Source organism: Oryx dammah, unplaced genomic scaffold, assembly GCF_014754425.2.
Source record: "Oryx dammah isolate SB20612 unplaced genomic scaffold, SCBI_Odam_1.1 HiC_scaffold_2, whole genome shotgun sequence".
In the NCBI taxonomy this organism is placed as follows: Eukaryota; Metazoa; Chordata; class Mammalia; order Artiodactyla; family Bovidae; genus Oryx; species Oryx dammah.
The window spans coordinates 174,354,695-174,373,381 of NW_024070186.1; positions in this window are offsets into that span (position 1 = coordinate 174,354,695).

Genomic DNA, 18,687 nt, shown 5'->3' on the forward strand with positions numbered 1-18,687 from the left:
TATTTGAGATTATTGATATTTCTCTCGGCAGTTTTGATTCCAGCTTGTGCTTCATCCAGCCGGCATTTTGCATGAGGTACTCTGCATATAAGTTAAATAAGCAGGGTGACAGTATACAGCCTTGACGTACTCCTTTTCCAATTTGGAACCAGCCTGTTTTTCCATGTCCAGTTCTAACTATTGGTTCTTGACCTGCATACACATTTCTCAGAGGCAGGTCAGGTGGTCTGGTATTCCCATCTCTTTCAGAATTTCCTACAGTTTGTTGTGATCCACACAGTCAAAGGCTTTGGTGTAGTCAGTAAAGCAGAAGTAGATGTTTTTCTGGAACTGTCTTGCTTTTTTGATGATCCAGCGGATGTTGGCAATTTGATCTCTGGTTCCTCTGCCTTTTCTAAAACCAGCTTGAACATCTGGAAATTCACAGTTATGTACTCTTGAAGTCCAGCTTGGAGAATTTTGAGCATTACTTTGATAGCATGTGAGATGAGTGCAACTGTGCGGTAGTTTGAACATTCTTTGACATTGCCTTTCTTTGGGATTGGAATGAAAACTGGCCTTTTCCAGTCCTGTGGCCACTGCTGAGTTCTCCACATTTGCTGGCATATTGAGTGCAGCACGTTCACAGCATCATCTTTTAGGATTTGAAATAACTCAACTGGAATTCCATCACCTCCACTAGCTTTGTTTGTGGTGATGCTTCCTTAGGCCCACTTGGCTTCACACTCCAGGATGTCTGGCTCTAGGTGAGTGATCACACCATCATGATTATCTGGGTTGTGAAGATATTTTTTGTCTAGTTCTGTGTATTCTTGCCACCTCTTCTTAATATCTTCTGCTTCTGTTAAGTCCATACCATTTCTGTCCTTTATTGATCCCATCTTTGCATGAAATGTTCCCTTGGTATCTCTAATTTTCTTAAAGAGATCGCTAGTCTTTCCCATTCTATTATTTTCCTCTATTTCTTTGCACTGATCGCTGAGGAAGGCTTTCTTATCTCTCCTTGCTATTCTTTGGAATTCTGCATTCAAATGGTTATATCTTTCATTTTCTCCTTTGCCTTTCACTTCTCTTCCTTTCTCAGCTATTTGTAAGTCCTGGTCAGACAACCATTTTGCCTTTTTCTGTTTCTTTTTCTTGGGGATGATCTTAATCCCTGCCTCCTATACAATGTCACAAACCTCCCTCCATAGCTCCATAGTTCTTCAGGCACACTTGTCTATCAGATCTAATCCCTTGAATCTATTTGTCACGTCCACTGTATAATTGTAAAGGATTTGATTTAGGCCATACCTGAATGGTCTGGTGGTTTTTCCTACTTTCTTCAATTTAAGTCTGAATTTGGCAATATTTGGAGCCACAGTCAGCTCCCAGTCTTGTTTTTGCTGACTGTATAGAGCTTCTCCATCTTTGGCTGCAAATACTAGAATCAATCTAATTTCAGTATTGACCATCTGGTAATGTCCATGTGTAGAGTTGTCTCTTGTGTTGTTGGAAGAGGGTGTTTGCTATGACCTGTGCGTTCTGTTGGCAAAACTCTGTTAGCCTTTGCCTTAGTTCATTTTGTACTCCAAGGCCAAATTTGCCTATTACTCCAGGTATCTCTTGACTTCCTACTTTTGCATTCCAGTCTCCTATAATGAAAAGGACATCTTTTTTGGGTGTCAGTTTTAAAAGGTCTTGTAAGTCTTCATAGAACCGTTCAATTTCAGCTTCTTCAGCATTACTGGTTGGGGCATAAACTTCGATTACTGTGTATTGAAAGCTTGCCTTGGAAACGAACAGAGATCATTCTGTCGTTTTTGAGATTGCACCCAAGAATTGCATTTTGAACTCTTTTGTTAGCTATGACTGCTACTTCATTTCTTCTAAGGGATTTTTGCCCACAGTAATAGATATAATGATCATCTGAGTTAAATTCATCCATTTCAGTACATTTTAGTTCACTGATTGCTAAAATGTCATTGTTCACTGTTCACTCTTGCCATCTTCCATTTGACCACTTCCAATTTATCTTGATTCATGGACCTAGCTTTCCAGGTTTCTATGTTCTTTACAGCAACAAAGGAGGTTGCCATTACCTCCACCATAGTTTGGTCTCAGATCAAACAACAGGGAGGGAACACAGCCCCACCCAGCAACAGAAAATTGGATTAAAGATTTACTGAACATGGCCCCGCCCATAAGTACAAGACCCAGTTTCCCCCACAGTCAGTCTCTCCCATCAGGAAGCTTCCATAAGCTTCATATCCTTATCCCTCAGAGGGAAGGCAGGATGAAGCCCACAATCACAGAAAACTAATCAAACTGATCACATGGACCACAACCTTGTCTAACTCAATGAAACTATGAGTCATGCTGTGTAGGGCCACCCAAGACAGACAGGTCATGGTGGAGAGTTCTGGCAAAATGTGGTCCACTGGAGAAGGGCATGGCAAGCCACTTCAGTATTCTTGCCTTGAGAACCTCATGAACAGTATGAAAAGGCAAAAAGATAGGACACTGAAAGATGAACTCCCCAGGTCGATAGGTGCCCAGTATGCTACTGGAGAAGTGTAGAGAAAAAACTCCAGAAAGAATGAAACCTCCTTTAGTGAGCAGGAAAGAAGCACTGAGATGGAGACAGGAAGCTTGTTTAAAACATAGATTCCCAGGCCCCACCCACAGGGCACCTAATGGGGTGTAGGGAGTTTGCACTTTTAAGGAACACCCCAGGTAATTCTGATGTAGAGAGTCTGTGGCCCACATGTTGAGCAACCATGGTCTAGACAGATTTGGCTTGAATCCTTCTCTGCTTCTGTGGTGGTGGTGGTTTAGTTGCTAAGTCGTGTCCTACTCTTGCAACCCCATGGGCTGTAGCCCACCAGGCTCCTCTGTCCATGGGATTTTCCAGGCAAGAATACTGGAGTGTATTGCCATTTCCTCCTCTAGGGGGTTTTCCCGACCCAGGAATTGAACCCAGATCTCCTGCATTGCAGGAGATTCTTTACCAACTGAGTTATGAGGGAAGCCCTATCTACCTCTGACCTTCCTTAAAATCCCCAAATGGCATTTAGCTCACCTTCCTTTGTTGGCCTGCAATGTTCCCTTGGTCTTGCTGCCCCATATTATTCTTCACACACCTTGGACAAGTTAAGTATACCTGGCATACTTCCAGGTGACTGGATTCCAGACCACAGCAATAAACAGACTCACAGGAATTTTTTGGCTTCCTGGTACCCATAAAAGTTCATTTATACAATCCTGTAGTCTATTAAGTGCGTGATAGCCTTGTGTCTAAAAAAACTCTGTATATGCCTTAATTTAAAATACTTTATTGCTGGGGAATTCCCTGGTGGTCCAGTGGTTAGGATTCCGATCTTTCACTGCAGAGGGCCTGGGTTCAATCCTGGTAGGGAAACTAAAATCCCACAAGCCAGGGTGGCCAAAAATAAAAATACTTTATTGCTAAAAAAAACCGCTGTCACCATCATCTGAGCATTCCATGAGTTATGGTCTTTTTGCAGTACTAATGTCAAAGAGCACATATCACCATGACAAATACAAAATAAATAAAAAGTTAGAAATATTGTGAGAATTCCCAAAATGTGATACAGACACAAAGTGAGCAAATACTGTTGAGAAATGACTTGCTTGATGTAGGTGGGATTGCCACAAATCTTCAACTTGTAAAAAAAGAAAAACTCTATAGCTTCTAAGTGCAATAAAGTGAAGCACAATAAAACAAGGTGTACTTGCATCTCATCCTGTCAGTAAAATAAGCATAATAACGGCACCTATTTCATGGTGTTAGGAGGATGCAGCTGAAGGGTCACTTCCGAAAGGGCTTAGCAAAGTGCCCATTGTACAGCAAGGGCTCAGTGTGTATTACTCTTAATAAATAATGCTGGATGTTTTATTTTCCTCTCTAAGATTGTGTACTCCTCAAGGTCAGGAACTCAGATTTTTCATTCTTGTGGCTACCATTACTACCTCAACTGTCTGAAAGAGTACTGTCCAATAGAACTTTCACAGATGGGTATTGAGCACTTGAAATGTGATTAGTGCAACCTTGGAACTGAATTTTTTGTTTTGTTTCTAATAAGTTCTGATAAGCTAACACAGCTGCATGTGGCTAGTGACCACTATATTGGACAGTGCAGGTCAATAAATGTTGAATGGAGAAAAGACTGAATGTGCTGGTATATTGGACTAGGTAGCGGGAGAGAGTGATGAGTTGAGAGAAGTGGAAAATTCAGAGAAAGAAGAGAATAATGGACTCAGACATGATAGTTATCTATTTGACCATAGAAATATATGAAGTAGATGTCCAATCTATTTCAACTCCTACCCAATGCTTGAATTCCTTCTCCCATATTGCATTATAGCTAGAAAAATCTTTTTCATCTTGGATGTTTTCCTTGTAACGTCTACCTCTTAGTCGTTACCCTCCTGGTGCTGTGATCCAAGTTGCTAATTACAGTACCATTATGAAAACACTAAAATGTCAATAGAAGGTTGTTATTGCGGCTGTCTTTTCCCAGGAGTGTGCCCTTCTCCAGGGCAAACAGCTCTTCACAATGCAATTGACTAGTGGTGTTTTGTTGGGGAAGCTGCTCAACAACTCAAAGAGGGGATAATCCTTGTACCTACCTCACAGAGCTGTTGTGAGGATGGCTTAAGATGACATATGCAAAGGTGCTTGGCACAGTGCCTGGCATTTACAAAGTGCTCAATAAATGTTCTGATGTTGACAAAGAAGCATGCTTTGCATTTGTTTTAGAATCATGGAATTTATTTTTGTCACACAGGCCTGTAGCAAGAAGGTAAAGACAGAAGTGTTTTGTTGCTCTCAAAAGCAGCTAATTTGATGTCACTTAGAAAGTGGTAGAGTTACAAATATAAGTTAATGAGGTCAAAGATGGTGAGTTTATATACATAGGCCCTGAAATGATTGTTATAACGTGGATGATAGATCCAGTTTCTTAAAACATTCTAACAAATGTAATTTTCTATAACAAACATAGTAAATTCAGTTTCTCGCAGCAAACATGAAAAGCAGGCTTGGTAATGATCCTGTGTTTGAGGTTAAGTATTATATGTTGTTAGGATATCTCCATTTAGAAAGCAAATCATCACAGCTAACAGACCTGTCAGAAACTCAATTTCAAGAAAATGAGAATAGGTGTTAAGACCTTTATTCTATCTGGCTAGTCCTGTCTGTACGATGATTTACTTGTGAGTATTCTTCAGTTTTCTCATCTTTCCAGTGACAGCTAATCTAGGGCTTTTTATTTTCAAAAGCACCTGTATTAGTATCAATAAATGTCTTTCCTGCTAAGGCTCCTAATTAAATCTTGTGATTGCTTATGACCTAATGATTTATAACTATGGTTTTGGCCAAGACTGAGTCAAATTATTTGGAGCTTCAGTTCAGTTCAGTTCAGTCGCTCAGTCGTGTCTGACTCTTTGCGACCCCATGAATCACAGCATGCCAGGCCTCCCTGTCCATCACCAACTTCTGGAGTTCACTCACTCATGTCCATCAAGTCAGTGATGCCATCCAGACATCTCATTCTCTGTCGTCCCCTTCTCCTCCTGCCCCCAATCCCTCCTAGCATCAGGGTCTTTTCCAGTGAGTCAACTCTTCGCATGAGGTGGCCAAAGTATTGGAGTTTCAGCTTTAGCATCAGTCCTTCCAAAGAACACCCAGGACTGATCTCCTTTAGAATGGACTGGTTGGATCTCCTTGCAGTCCAAGGGACTCTCAAGAGTCTTCTCCAACACCACAGTTCAAAAGCATCAATTCTTCAGCACTCGGCTTTCTTCACAGTCCAACTCTCACATCCATACATGTCCACTGGAAAAACCATAGCCTTGACTAGATGGACCTTTGTTGGCAAAGTAATGTCTCTGCTTTTCAATATGCTGTCTAGGTTGGTCATAAATTTCCTTCCAAGGAGTAAGCGTCTTTTAATTTCATGGCTGCAATCACCATCTGCAGTGATTTTGGAGCCCCCCAAAAAATAAAGTCTGATACTGTTTCCACTGTTTCCCCATCTATTTGCCATGAAGTGATGGACCAGATGCCCTGATCTTCGTTTGAGATGTTGAGCTTGAAGCCAACTTTTTCACTCTCCTCTTTCACTTTCATCAAGAGGCTTTTGAGTTCCTCTTCACTTTCTGCCATAAGGGTGGTGTCATCTGCATATCTGAGGTTATTGATATTTCTCCTGGCAATCTTGATTCCAGCTTGTGCTTCTTCCAGCCCAGTGTTTCTCATGATGTACTCTGCATAGAAGTTAAATAAGCAGGGTAACAATATACAGCCTTGATGGACTCCTTTTCCTATTTGGAACCAGTCTGTTGTTCCATGTCCAGTTCTAACTGTTGCTTCCTGACCTGCATATAGGTTTCTCAAGAGGCAGGTCAGGTGGTCTGGTATTCCCATCTCTTTCAGAATTTTCCACAGTTGATTGTGATCCACACAGTCAAAGGCTTTGGCATAGTCAATAAAGTAGAAATAGATGTTTTTCTGGAACTCTCTTGCTTTTTCCATGATCCAGTGGATGTTGGCAATTTGATCTCTGGTTCCTCTGCCTTTTCTAAAACCAGCTTGAACATCTGGAAGTTCATGGTTCACGTATTGCTGAAGCCTGGCTTGCAGAATTTTGAGCATTACTTTACTAGCGTGTGAGATGAGTGCAATTGTGTGGTATTTGGAGTGTATTACAGTCTTCTATTCTGATATTGCTGTTATTATCATTGCCATTGGCATCCTCATTATTGCCGTAGGTTCACCACTCCAAAGCTAGTTGCTGGCCTCAGCTCTCAATGCTGTGAAACCAGGTCCCTTCATGTCACCTGCTAGGTAACAACATGGACCAGTTCTGAGTCAATGCTTGTTCCCCCAGCACAGCAGCTGAGCAGCTGGAGAAAAATGGCAGCAGATGGCTTGTCAGCAGTGCTTATCAGGCAGCATCCATCAGCGCCTTCTCATGTTGCCTACGTGTGCTGGTCCCAAGTTTTTCCTCCACTCCTCTGACTTGGTGAAACCATTTGACAGATGGAGGAGGCATTCACTGAGACTAGGCAGGGGATCAGGAGTAGGGAGAGAATCCTCCAACTTGCAAATACCAGCAGACAGATTTGTGTCTGCATACACAGAAGAAGCCCACACAGCTCAGCCCTCCATCTGTGCTTTGGTACCTTCCTCTTGGTGTCCTCGGATCCTGCTCTATCACTCGTCTCTCCTACATCTTTAACTTCGCTGCTGGCTTTTCCCTCCAAGCATCCTATAGTCAGTTAGCTTGGGGAAAGCCTCTCCCTTGACCCCTGTTGTCTTCTAGCTCTTGTTTGTCCCTCATGCCCTCTCAGCTCCAAAAAGAACTCTTGTTTGCAGTGCAACCAGAAGTGGGGTTTGGCTTCTCATCACTCAAAAGCCAATAAAGAGGCAAGTTTGGTGGAAAGGAAAGTATGCTTCATTTTGGATGCTGGCAACCTGTGAGCAGGCGTGGGGTGGTGGGGGAGGCAGACTCCTGTCCAAAGGCCAACTCCCTGCCTCTGTCCCCCACCCCTTCCCAACCAGTAGGCTGAGGGAGAGGGCTACATGCAGAAATAGCACAATCACCTGTGACAGTCATCTTGAAAATGGTCATCGGTGGTCAGGCCAGGATCATCTTGACTGTTTCAGTTCAGTTCAGTTCAGTCGCTCAGTCGTGTCCAACTCTTTGTGACCCCATGAATCGCAGCACGCCAGGCCTCCCTGTTCATCACTATCTCCCAGAGTTCACTCAGACTCACGTCCATTGAGTCAGTGATGCCATCCAGCCATCTCATCCTCAGTCATCCCTTTCTCCTCCTGCCCCCAATCCCTCCCAGCATCAGAGTCTTTTCCAGTGAGTCACCTCTTCTCATGAGGTGGCCAAAGTACTGGAGTTTCAGCTTTAGCATCATTCCTTCCAAAGAAATCCCAGGGCTGATCTCCTTCAGAATGGACTAGTTGGATCTCCTTGCAGTCCAAGGGACTCTCAGGAGTCTTCTCCAACACCACATTTCAAAAGCATCAATTCTTCGGCTTGTTCTTGACTGTTTAGAGTACAGTTAATCTTCAGTTCCAGGGTCGGTTGGTTCCCATTTGCTTGAGGTCAGTTCTTGGAATTGTGGCAGCTCATGTTATGTCTACAGTCTGGTCATCATGCAGTTAACTTCTTCCCCTACCTGCTGGGTATTTCATTACTTGTAAGACAGCTTACAGGATATGGCTCAGAATATTGTCTGTAGTCCTTCTTGAGATGGAACTAAAGGTCCCTGACTATGCTTAATGACTAAACCATTTTTATTTAGTTTTGTTGGACAGCTTTCCTCTGTTTCTGCATTTTCTCACTTCTCTGATTATTCTTTGGCTAAAGTTTGTCCACAAACAGAAGGAAAGTGGAGGATATGGTGGGCTAGGACCATAAGGTCTTGCTTGATTTCAACACCGCTGTCGCTCCCATTCCTCTATAAACCCATGAGCTCCTATTTCACGGCTCTGATGAAATTGTTCTCATACGTCAGTCATCATATCTACCTATGTTGGGCCAGGCATTGACCCCAGGCACTGTTCAAGACACCAACAATTATTTTCCATCATAGACTGCCAGTTCAGAAATCAGCAGTTCATCTTATATGTGTCCCTTTCACTTTTCATGATCCCCGCATTGATTCTCTAATCCCTACAGATCCTACTGTCTCCACATCCATCTATCTCCTGTGAGCCCCAACTCCCCACCCCCTGGTTCTCATGGCCCTTACCACTGCCTGTATAGATCACTGCTGTAGCTTTCTAATTGGGAAGGGCTTCCTTCCAGACTATCTTTCCACAGGAAGCTCTCTCAAATTAAAATCTGATCACATCATCCAATGATCTAGAATGATTTGCACAGCTTTCATGGTGAATATAAGCTTTTTAGCTTAACATGCCCTTTAGTAATTTGGTCTCAGACTTCCCTGGTGGCTCAGTGGTAAAGAATCCACCAGCCAGGGCAGGAGGCACGGGTTCCATCCCTGATTGAACATGTGGGAAGATCCCACATGCTGTGGAGCAACTATTGAGCCTGTGCTCTAGAGCCTGGAAGCCACAACTACAGAGCCCACATGCCACAACTACCGAAGCACTTGGGCCCAAGAGCCCGAGCTCCACAAGAGAAGCCACCACAATGAGAAGCCAGCGCCCCGCAACCAGAGGGTAGCCCCTGCTCACTGCAACTAGAGAAAAGCCCTCAAAGCAACAAAGACTCAGCCAACAATAAATAAAATCAAAAACCAATAATTTGGTCTCTGTCTCTCTGTTGTTAGGTTTATCACCTACCATGTATCCAAATGATCCTAATGGTTAACATTTACAGAGCTGCCCTTTATGTGCCAGGCACTGTGCTAGGTGCTTGATTTTCCTCTTGTCTAACGCTCATAGCAACTTGGTGGTTTAAACAGATCAGGAAACTGAGGCATAGAGAGCTTAAACTTGCCCCAAGTAAGTGGTAGAGTCAGACTGCAACTCAGATATGTGCGACACTCAAGTTTAAGCCCTTAAGCCACACGCCAGCATGGTTCAAAGTGTAGACCTGGGGCACCTACGTCACAATCTCCCAAACACTTGCTAACGTGCAAATTCCTTTGGTGTGATGACTCACCCCTGTTCCTTGGGGGCGAGTCCCTAAGCTCTGCATTTTAAATAAGCTCTCTTGGCAAGTGACTAAGCCCCAGTACCATTGTCCTGTGCTGTGTACCTTCAGCCATAAGAAACCATGCCTTCCAACACACCATGCTGTTCCATTCCTCTGAGCCTTTGCACAAGCTTGGCCTCTCACTGGACAATCTCTGCTTTCTTCTATCTTTATCTTTTAAGACTCAAGCCCAAGTGACCTCTCTTCTGGAAAGCCTTCTATTATTCTTCACACTGATTTTGAAGTCTCTTCCTGGTGCTTCCTGAGTGCAGCCCTCTACAACATTGCTTTCACACCTCGTAACCGCTGGCTCTTACTAAGCTCATCTGCCCTCTTCATCTGTCCCTCCAGCACCTTGCACAGCCCCTCCCCACAGTGTATGCTAGCCAAGTGTTCACTGGATTCCCTTCCAGCCTCCACCTTCCTGATTCATCCATTTCCAGTAGGCCACTGTTGGGGAACATTGCATTTTAATGGTTGTTTCCGTTAGAAACATGTTCAGCTGCAAATTACAGAAAGCCCCACCAATGGTGGCCTGAGCAATACAGACATTTCATTATGTCACGTCCCTGGAGCATGGCAGGGTGGGGAGCAGGTTCCAATTTGAGCGCAAAGGTTTTGTTCCACCAACAGAGTTACAGGCTGTTTCTGCTCTGTTTCTTCCATAATGTTGCCTTTGTTGTATAAAATGAACATCTACTTTTACTTGTTCTTGGATTACTGTTTGTTTAACAAATATGGAGCATCAAATTCTCCTAACCAATTTCAGGTTCCTTCTGCTATCCAAAAGCAGAGAGTTCCTATGCAACCTTTCAGAAGCCAAAACGGCATAAAGTGAAGAAGTAATTAGGTCACATCTTGCTAAAGGATGCATAAAATAAATCGAGAAAAAGCACACTGTTCACAGAGGATTCAAAGCTATGGTGGCTTGATACTGAGTTCAGTGTAGTCTCAGGGAAGGAGCATGGCGTCACCGACTTAATGGACATGAGTTTGGGTAAACTCCGGGAGTTGGTGATGGACAGGGAGGCCTGGTGTGCTGCGGTTCATGGGGTCGTGGAGTCGGACACGACTGAGCGATTGAACTGAACTGACCTGAACTCCACTGCTTGGGGTATACACTTCCTCTACAACAGTTCACTGCACCACAAACTGAATGTTCTTTTTCAGTTTTCCTCTTTTCTGATAAAAACAACAATGCTCTTTGGACTAATTTTGCTTAGTGAACACAGGTAGGTCTTTTGTCAAAGTGAAGTGTGTAAGGCAAACTTTCGAAAAGTGGGAGAGACCTGGAAACCAGTTTACAAGCTTAAGTAACTAAAAGATTGTCAACATTTATACACAGAATACACCTGATTTACTTAAGAATTCCTAATGCCAAACCAGCAAATTTTTCTTCAGTTCCCTTTACAAAGTTAATCAAATTCATAAAGCTTTCAATGTAAAAATCATCAGTCTTTAATCAATTATATGTTTTAATTGAAATCACAAGGTGATAGCAGTGTTAAATTCTCAAATATGCCAAATTCTCAAACATTACAGAGGCTTGAAATAAAAAACACATCAGATTGTCCTGAAGCTAATTATTTTCCCATACTTCTGCAGAATCATATGCAGAATCATAACTGTATCTTTCGTGGTTATATGATGAAAATGTTTGTATATTTTCCATCAAATTTCTCCTTGGGAAAAATGGCAGATAACTAATGATTAAAGAATTATAGATAAAAGTAAAATATAATTTTAGATATGTGTTAGATAGATTATAGCTGAGAAGAACAGACGGGTTTAGGAGTACGGATTATTGTAAACCTTTTGGAGGGCCATTTGGCCCAAAATTTAAATCATTTTTTCATTTGAAAGAACAATTTCACATCTAAGAGTTAATCCTACAAAAGCACCTCCTTTCTGATCAATGGTGTAATGTATAAAGATGCTTACAGCGGCATTGTAATAATGAAAAATTGGAAGTAATCTAAAAGCCTACTAAGTACACTGGTAAGTAGCAGCACTGAAAGAATTCCACGATTCAGGACATAGAATGGATGCTGGCACACAGTGGGCTCTCATAAATACAGTGAACTGATGAAGAGTCAGAAGTAACTTGCTGTAATACTTGTTTTCTTCATGTATTCATTGATTGCGTCGTTCATTCAGTTTCAGAATTCCCTGGTAGTCCAGTGGTTAAGACTTGGCACTTCTAAGGCAGGGGCGTGTGTTTGATGCCTGGTAGGGGAACTAAGATCCCACATGCTATGCAGAGTGGCCAACAGTTTTTCTTTTTTTTTTTTTAAAATAGTACATTCAGCTTCATATTCTTGGGAATATGATGGTGAGCACAAAGAGACCAGGTACATTCCCACCCCACCCCCAAAGAAAACCAGTCTATTAGAAGAGATAATCACTAATTTTTATAAATTTCAAATAAGAATAAGACTTGATATGAGCTTTGCAGAATAAGGACACAGTGTGTATCAGGTTCTGTGCTTGGATAATTTGACCTAGTCTAGGAAATCTATGGCACCCCACTCCAGTACTCTTGCCTGGAAAACCCCATGGACAGAGGAGCCTGGTGGGCTTCAGTCCATGGGGTCGAAAAGAGTCGGACACGACTGAGCGACTTCACTTTCACTTTTCACTTTCATGCATTGGAGAAGGAAATGGCAATCCACTCCAATGTTCTTGCCTGGAGAATCCCAGGGATAGGGGAGCCTGGTGGGCTGCCGTCTATGGGGTCGCACAGAGTCAGACACGACTGAAGCGACTTAGCAGCAGCAGCAGCAGCAGCAGGAGATCTAAAGTAAATGAATGTATTTGTGAAATATGTACAAATGTTAGTAAATGCATTGAAAAAGACTTGGATGAATCTATGCCAATTCCAACAATAGTTATGAGCTGTAATGGGATTAGGTGTGATAAGACATCTCTGTGTTATTTGGAATTTTTCTGACAAGCATGTATTGCTTTTGTAATCAAAGCTATAAATGTATGCTATGCTGTGGGGTCTCTTTGTGACCCCACAGATTGAAGCCAGCCAGGCTCCTCTGTCCATAGGGATTCTCCAGGCAAGAATACTGGACTGGGTTGCCATGCCCTCCTCCAGAGGACCTTCCCAACCCAAGGATTGAACCCAGGTCTCCCGCATTGCAGGCGGATTCTTTACCAGCTGAGCTACCAGGAAGCCCGTAAATGTATATGTATCTTAAATCCAAACAAACAGTTTTTACACCACATGGGTGATTCTCAATGTGTTGGAAGACAACAGTGAATTTACATGTTTTGCTTGAGAGGAAAAAAAAAAGTGGTAGAACTAGAGCTACTATGGTGAGCAGAATTCTCAGATGGTCCCCAAGATTCCTGCCTCTTGTGCACATACCTCTCAGTTGTCCAATCAGATACTAATCCAGGGATTGGTGTCAAAGGATTTTCTAGATCAATATAAGTGTATAATCTATTGACATTATCTTTTTTTTCTAAATTGAATCTGTAGTTTTGTTTTGTTTTTGGCTGCACCATGCAGCTTATGGAATCTTAGTTCCCCTGGCCAGGGATTGAACCCAGAGCCCTGGCACTGGAAGCTCAGAGCCCTCACCACTGAACCACCAGGGAATTCCCTCATTGACTCTAAATTGGGGAGATTATTGTAGGTGGGCCTGGCTTAATCAGGTGAGTCCTTAAAAGAAGTCGGATTCAAGCAGAAGAGACTTCTGCTTGCTTTGAAGAAGCAAATAACCATGAGTGAGCTATTGTGGCAAGGATCTGAGGGTAGCAAGCCTCTAGAAGCTGAGAGCAGTTTTCATAACAACCCAAAAGAAAACGGGGACTTCAGACCTATATCCACAAGAAAATGAATCCCACCAACCATCAGTGAACTTGGAAGAGGACTCCAGCTGTCAGATGAGATCACAGTCATGGCTCACACCTTGATTTCAACCTGATGAAACCCTGACCCTCAGGAAGTGTGAGATAATAAATCTGCATTATTTAAAGTTGCTAAGTTTGTGGTAGTTTGTTACACAGCACTAGAAACCTATTAAATTGCTTATAACCTGCATCCTGACCTACTTGTTCCCAATCTGATACCTAAGAGTTAAAAAAAAAAGTTGAGAATTTCTGTGCTACTTGATAAGGAACTGCTGCTGCTAAGTTGCTTCAGTCGTGTCCGACTCTGTGCGACCCCATAGACGGCAGCCCATCAGGCTCCTCTGTCCCTGGGACTCTCCAGGCAAGAACACTGGAGTGGATTGCCATTTCCTTTTCCAATGCATGCAAGTGAAAAGTGAAAGTGAAGTCGCTCAGTCTTGTCTGACTCTTAACGACCCCATGGACTGCAGCCTACCAGGCTCCTCCAACCATGGGATTTTCCAGGCAAGAGTACTGGAGTGGGGTGCCATTGCCTTCTCCAGATAAGGAACTAGATGATGGAATAAAATTTGCCTTCAGTACAATTGCATCAGTTCCATTTTACCCAGAAATTTTGTTTTCCCTCATCACTACAAAGCAACTATGCGATTGCCTTTGAAACACTGACCTTTCCAGAAATATTTTACCAGTCTTTCCCTTAGGGGCAGAACTAATACAGCCATGGGCATTTTCTGTTTCAGCAATAGCTGTCGTAGAACTTGTGCAGAATGTTCTTTGCATTGAGCTCCGCAGCAGGTTAACTGATCAGTCTTGAAACCTGGCAATCATTCTCCATCTCACTGCATGTTAGAATCAGCTGACGACTTTAAAAATACTGATCTTCTGATTCTTGCCTCAGACCTATTGGAATAAAAATTTCTGGGGTTGGGCCATGACATTGGCATTTTCAAAGAGCTACCAGGTGATTCTAATATATAGCAAAGATGGAAACTTAATGGAGCTTACAGTAGGACCTCTCCAACTTTAGTTTCATTATATATATATTATATATGTACATATATAATATTTATATAATTTTTATACATATATAACATAATTTATATACTATAATATGCACATATATAATATATACATATAATTTATATACATATATTTATATAATTTATATAGTATTTATATATATAATTTTTATTTATTTATTTTTGTCTGTGCTGGGTCTCCATTGTTACCCAAGGGCTTTCTCTGCTTGCAGTGAGCAGCTACTCCCCAGTTGCAGTTGCACAGACTCTAGGGCACAAACTTAATAACTGTGGCACACGGGCTTAGTTGCCTCAAGGTGTGTGGAATCCTCCCAGATCAGGAATTGAACCTCTGTCTTCTGCCCTGGCAGGCAGATTCTTTACCACTGAGCCATCAGGGAAGCCCCTTAGCTGTGTTTTAACTCCTCAGGAATGCTAATGCTGCTGGTTTGTGGGCAATGCTTTGACTAGCAAGGGTTTATGGGATTGCTTTTCTAGCTGTGTGCCCTGATCTGGCAACCTCACGCCCATCCCCAGAAATGCCTGAGATGGCTCATCTTGCCTCTGTCTCTTTTATTCTGCCCTCCTATACACAACATTCTCTTCTTCCTTTTCTCCCCTCTCCTTCCTGTATGCCATTGGTGTCTTCCCTGAGCCATGCTCTTCATTTTCTTCCTCTTTTATCCCGTGTTATTAGCATAATTTGGGGGGCAAAATCTAAATCTACCTGCTTAGGAAGAGTCTCAACCTCTTACATAAAGCCTAGACTCTTTCATGCAAGAGAAGAATCATCTCTCACCCATTTAAATAAACCCTGTTTGTTGTTTTTTCACTTTTGTAAACCACTAGCCAAAATAAAATTTAAGAATATTTTATTCAGAGGAAAAGGAATTACATCAAGCTTTAATGAAGTGTGGAATTGAGGGTCTTTTTTTTTTTTTTCCTCCACTCCCCACAGAGTATGAAGCTGAGCTTCCTCCCTTTCCTGAAGGATATAAAGTCAAACAAGACACTGTGGTTACTGTGAGTATCACCCGAGCCCCAACCTAACTGAAAGGTTCTAACTGGAGAACAGCACTGACAACTGGTGAGCATCAGACAGTGTCATGAATCGGGAAGTGGGGAAAGGAAAGGCCCTGGAACCAGAACCAGAAGTGGCCAGTCCCACCTCTGCTGCTTAAAGGGCATCACACAACCACTCTGAGTCTCAGTTTCTGCATCCATTAAATGGAGCAGGTCATCCTTAACTGACTCACAGGGCCTTTGTAGGGCTCTAATGAGATCCTAGATGAGGAAGACCTTTCCAGTGAATTCAATGTTGCTTCCATGTTGGGGACAGTTTTGCAGATGGAGCAGATTTCTTTTGGCATAGCTGGTGGGCTAAAATTGTACTAAGGAGGAGAGAGGGCCAAGGACAGTGCATCAGAAAGGGAGGCCGTAAGGCAATATTGATGCTTCCCTTGCAGCTTAGTCGGTAAAGAATCTGCCTGCTGTGCAGGAAACCCGGGTTCGATCCTTGGGTTAGGAAGATCCCCTGGAGAAAGAAATGGCAACCCACTCCAGTATCCTTGCCTGGAAAAATCTCATGGACAGAGGAGCTTCATGGGCTGCAGTCCATGGGGTCACAAAGAGTCGGGCATGACTGAGCAACTAACATTTACTTAAGGCAATATACTTGGGAATAAAATAGGTCTTAATGGAGTTTAAAATAAAAAGGTAAGGCTATGAAGGATGAGCAGTGTCACTGGAATGGGTCCAAAACCTAGTCTCCTGGAAAATCCCATGGACGGAGGAGCCTAGTAGGCTGCAGTCCATGGAGTCGCTAAGGGTTGGACACGACTGAGCGACTTCACTTTCACTTTTCACTTTCATGCATTGGAGAAGGAAATGGCAACCCACTCCAGTGTTCTTGCCTGGAGAATCCCAGGGACGGGGGAGCCTGGTGGGCTGCCGTCTATGGGGTCGCACAAAGTCGGACACGACTGAAGTGACTTAGCAGCAGCAGCAGACTTCCAGTATCTCACTATAGCTGCCCCTGTTAGAGATTCGGTGTCTAAGAACTTGCGTGGCCTGTGATTTTTCCTTTTTCCTAGCATCCTGTTCTTGCTTTATGGATGCAGTGCTTTTTTAAGTTTCTCTGCAAATACTAATTGCAGCTCTCTTCCCTGAAATATTTGTGCCTCTTCAGGGTCAATTATTCCTTACGGATCTTGATCTTTGTCTTTTATGCTATTGATGTTCCTCACCTATGTAGAAAGTTCTGATTTTTTAATTCAAAATTTAAAATGCAGGCCTTGGATTTTTCTACAAAGAGGCGGGGTTTTCTTTTTCTTTTTTTTCCCTGCCATACATGTAGGTTTGTTTTCTGGATGGGTCACTTCTATGAATAGAAACACTGACTGAGAGCTCATGGTGGGTGATTGTCCTCTGGAGGACTTTTCTTCAGGGTTGGCAGGCAGGGAGTCCCTATTTGGGGACTGAGCTGGGAGCCTCCAAATCAATGTTGAGGTTTGTGGGTTTTTTTTAATCTTTTGACTGCCGACCTGGCACCCTGAGTAGTTGTACTCTTTCCCAGGCTGTTTATTTAAATTGTTTACAAAAGCTTCATTGGAAAGGAGGGAGAGCAAGATAGAATGGGCTGCTGTGAATGTAGCGTTATGTATGCTGACGGGGGCAGGTGATGGAGGGGCAGGCCAAGGGAACCCCAGCCGGATTTTCACGTAACCTCACTTGTATATTGTTTCCTTGCTCATCTCCACACTCTGTGGAGTTGAATTTCGGAGCACTGAAGCCACTGAGCATTCTGGTGGGAACATGGACTCTTGCCTTCTGAAGGCAGTTTCCTCCTGTGGATTCTGAGCTGCCACTCCTCTCCATTATCTGACAACAGGCTTTATCCTGCTTCTTTTGGAAATGTTTGAAGATCTTTCGCCCACAGACAGCCCTTCTATTCTTTCTTGGTTGTTTAGTTGCTAAGTCACATCTGACTCTTGGCGACCCCATGGACTGCACCACACCAGGCTCCTCTGTTCTTCACCATCTTCCAGAGTTTGATCAAACTCATGTCCATTGGGTCGGTGATGCCATCCAACCGTCTCATTCTCTGTCACCCCTTCTCCTCCTGCCTTCAATCTTTCCCAGCATCAGGGTCTTTCCCAATAAGTCAATTCTTCACATCAGGTGGCCAAAGTATTGGAGCTTCAGCTTCAGCATCAGTCCTTCCAATGAAGATTTGGATTGATTTCTATTAGGATTGACTGGTTTGATCTCCTTGCAGTCCAAGGGACTCTCAGGAGACTTCTCCAGCACCACAATTTGAAAGCATCAATTCTTTGGCACTCAGCCTTCTTTATGGTCCAGCTCTCACATCCATACGTGACTACTGGAAAAACCATAGGTTTGACTAGGCAGACCTTTGTCAGCAAAGTGATGTTTCTGCTTTTTTGTTCTTTGTTAGGGGTTTATTTCTTGATTGTTATTTATAGGTGTCTTGGGAGAGAAGAGAAAGATTAGTGCTCAGTATGCCCCCTCTAAAGTCTGACACAGAATTTTATTCTTTGTTAGATTACAGAAGAAAATATAATTATTTAAACAATATAAATTGATTCTCTCTCGCACCACCACTCCAGGTGTTGCCATTGGAGGAAACAGTTTTCCATGGCTTCAACGCAGAACACCTTTATCCAGTTCCTCATTTAACCGTGGCCTCACAAGCATCCTGTTCTCAAGTGAAACGGGAAACAGTTGACCCAAAAACATGTACGTAAGGAAGTGAGATCTCAGGCCTATGGTTTGGGACTTGTAACTTTGCAAAATCATGGGGTGGGGACTGGGTGGACAGATAGAACTCAGGGAGATCACGTAATAAGAAAGAATGTGTTCTTGTTTTAATTAAAGTGTCCTTTATTCCACTGATGTATCTTTAAGGTTGAAATGTATTAATAATAAAGATGATCAATAACAAGCATACCTAGGTTCTAAGTTAAATACAAAGGGGGAAAATGTACAGAGTAAAAGAAAATATCATGCTGTCTTGCTTGGTGTGCAGAAGCCAGAGACGTAGCTGTCCTGTGTTCCTCCCTGAGTCCCCATTCCTCCTCCCCTCTGGTGCCGGGCCC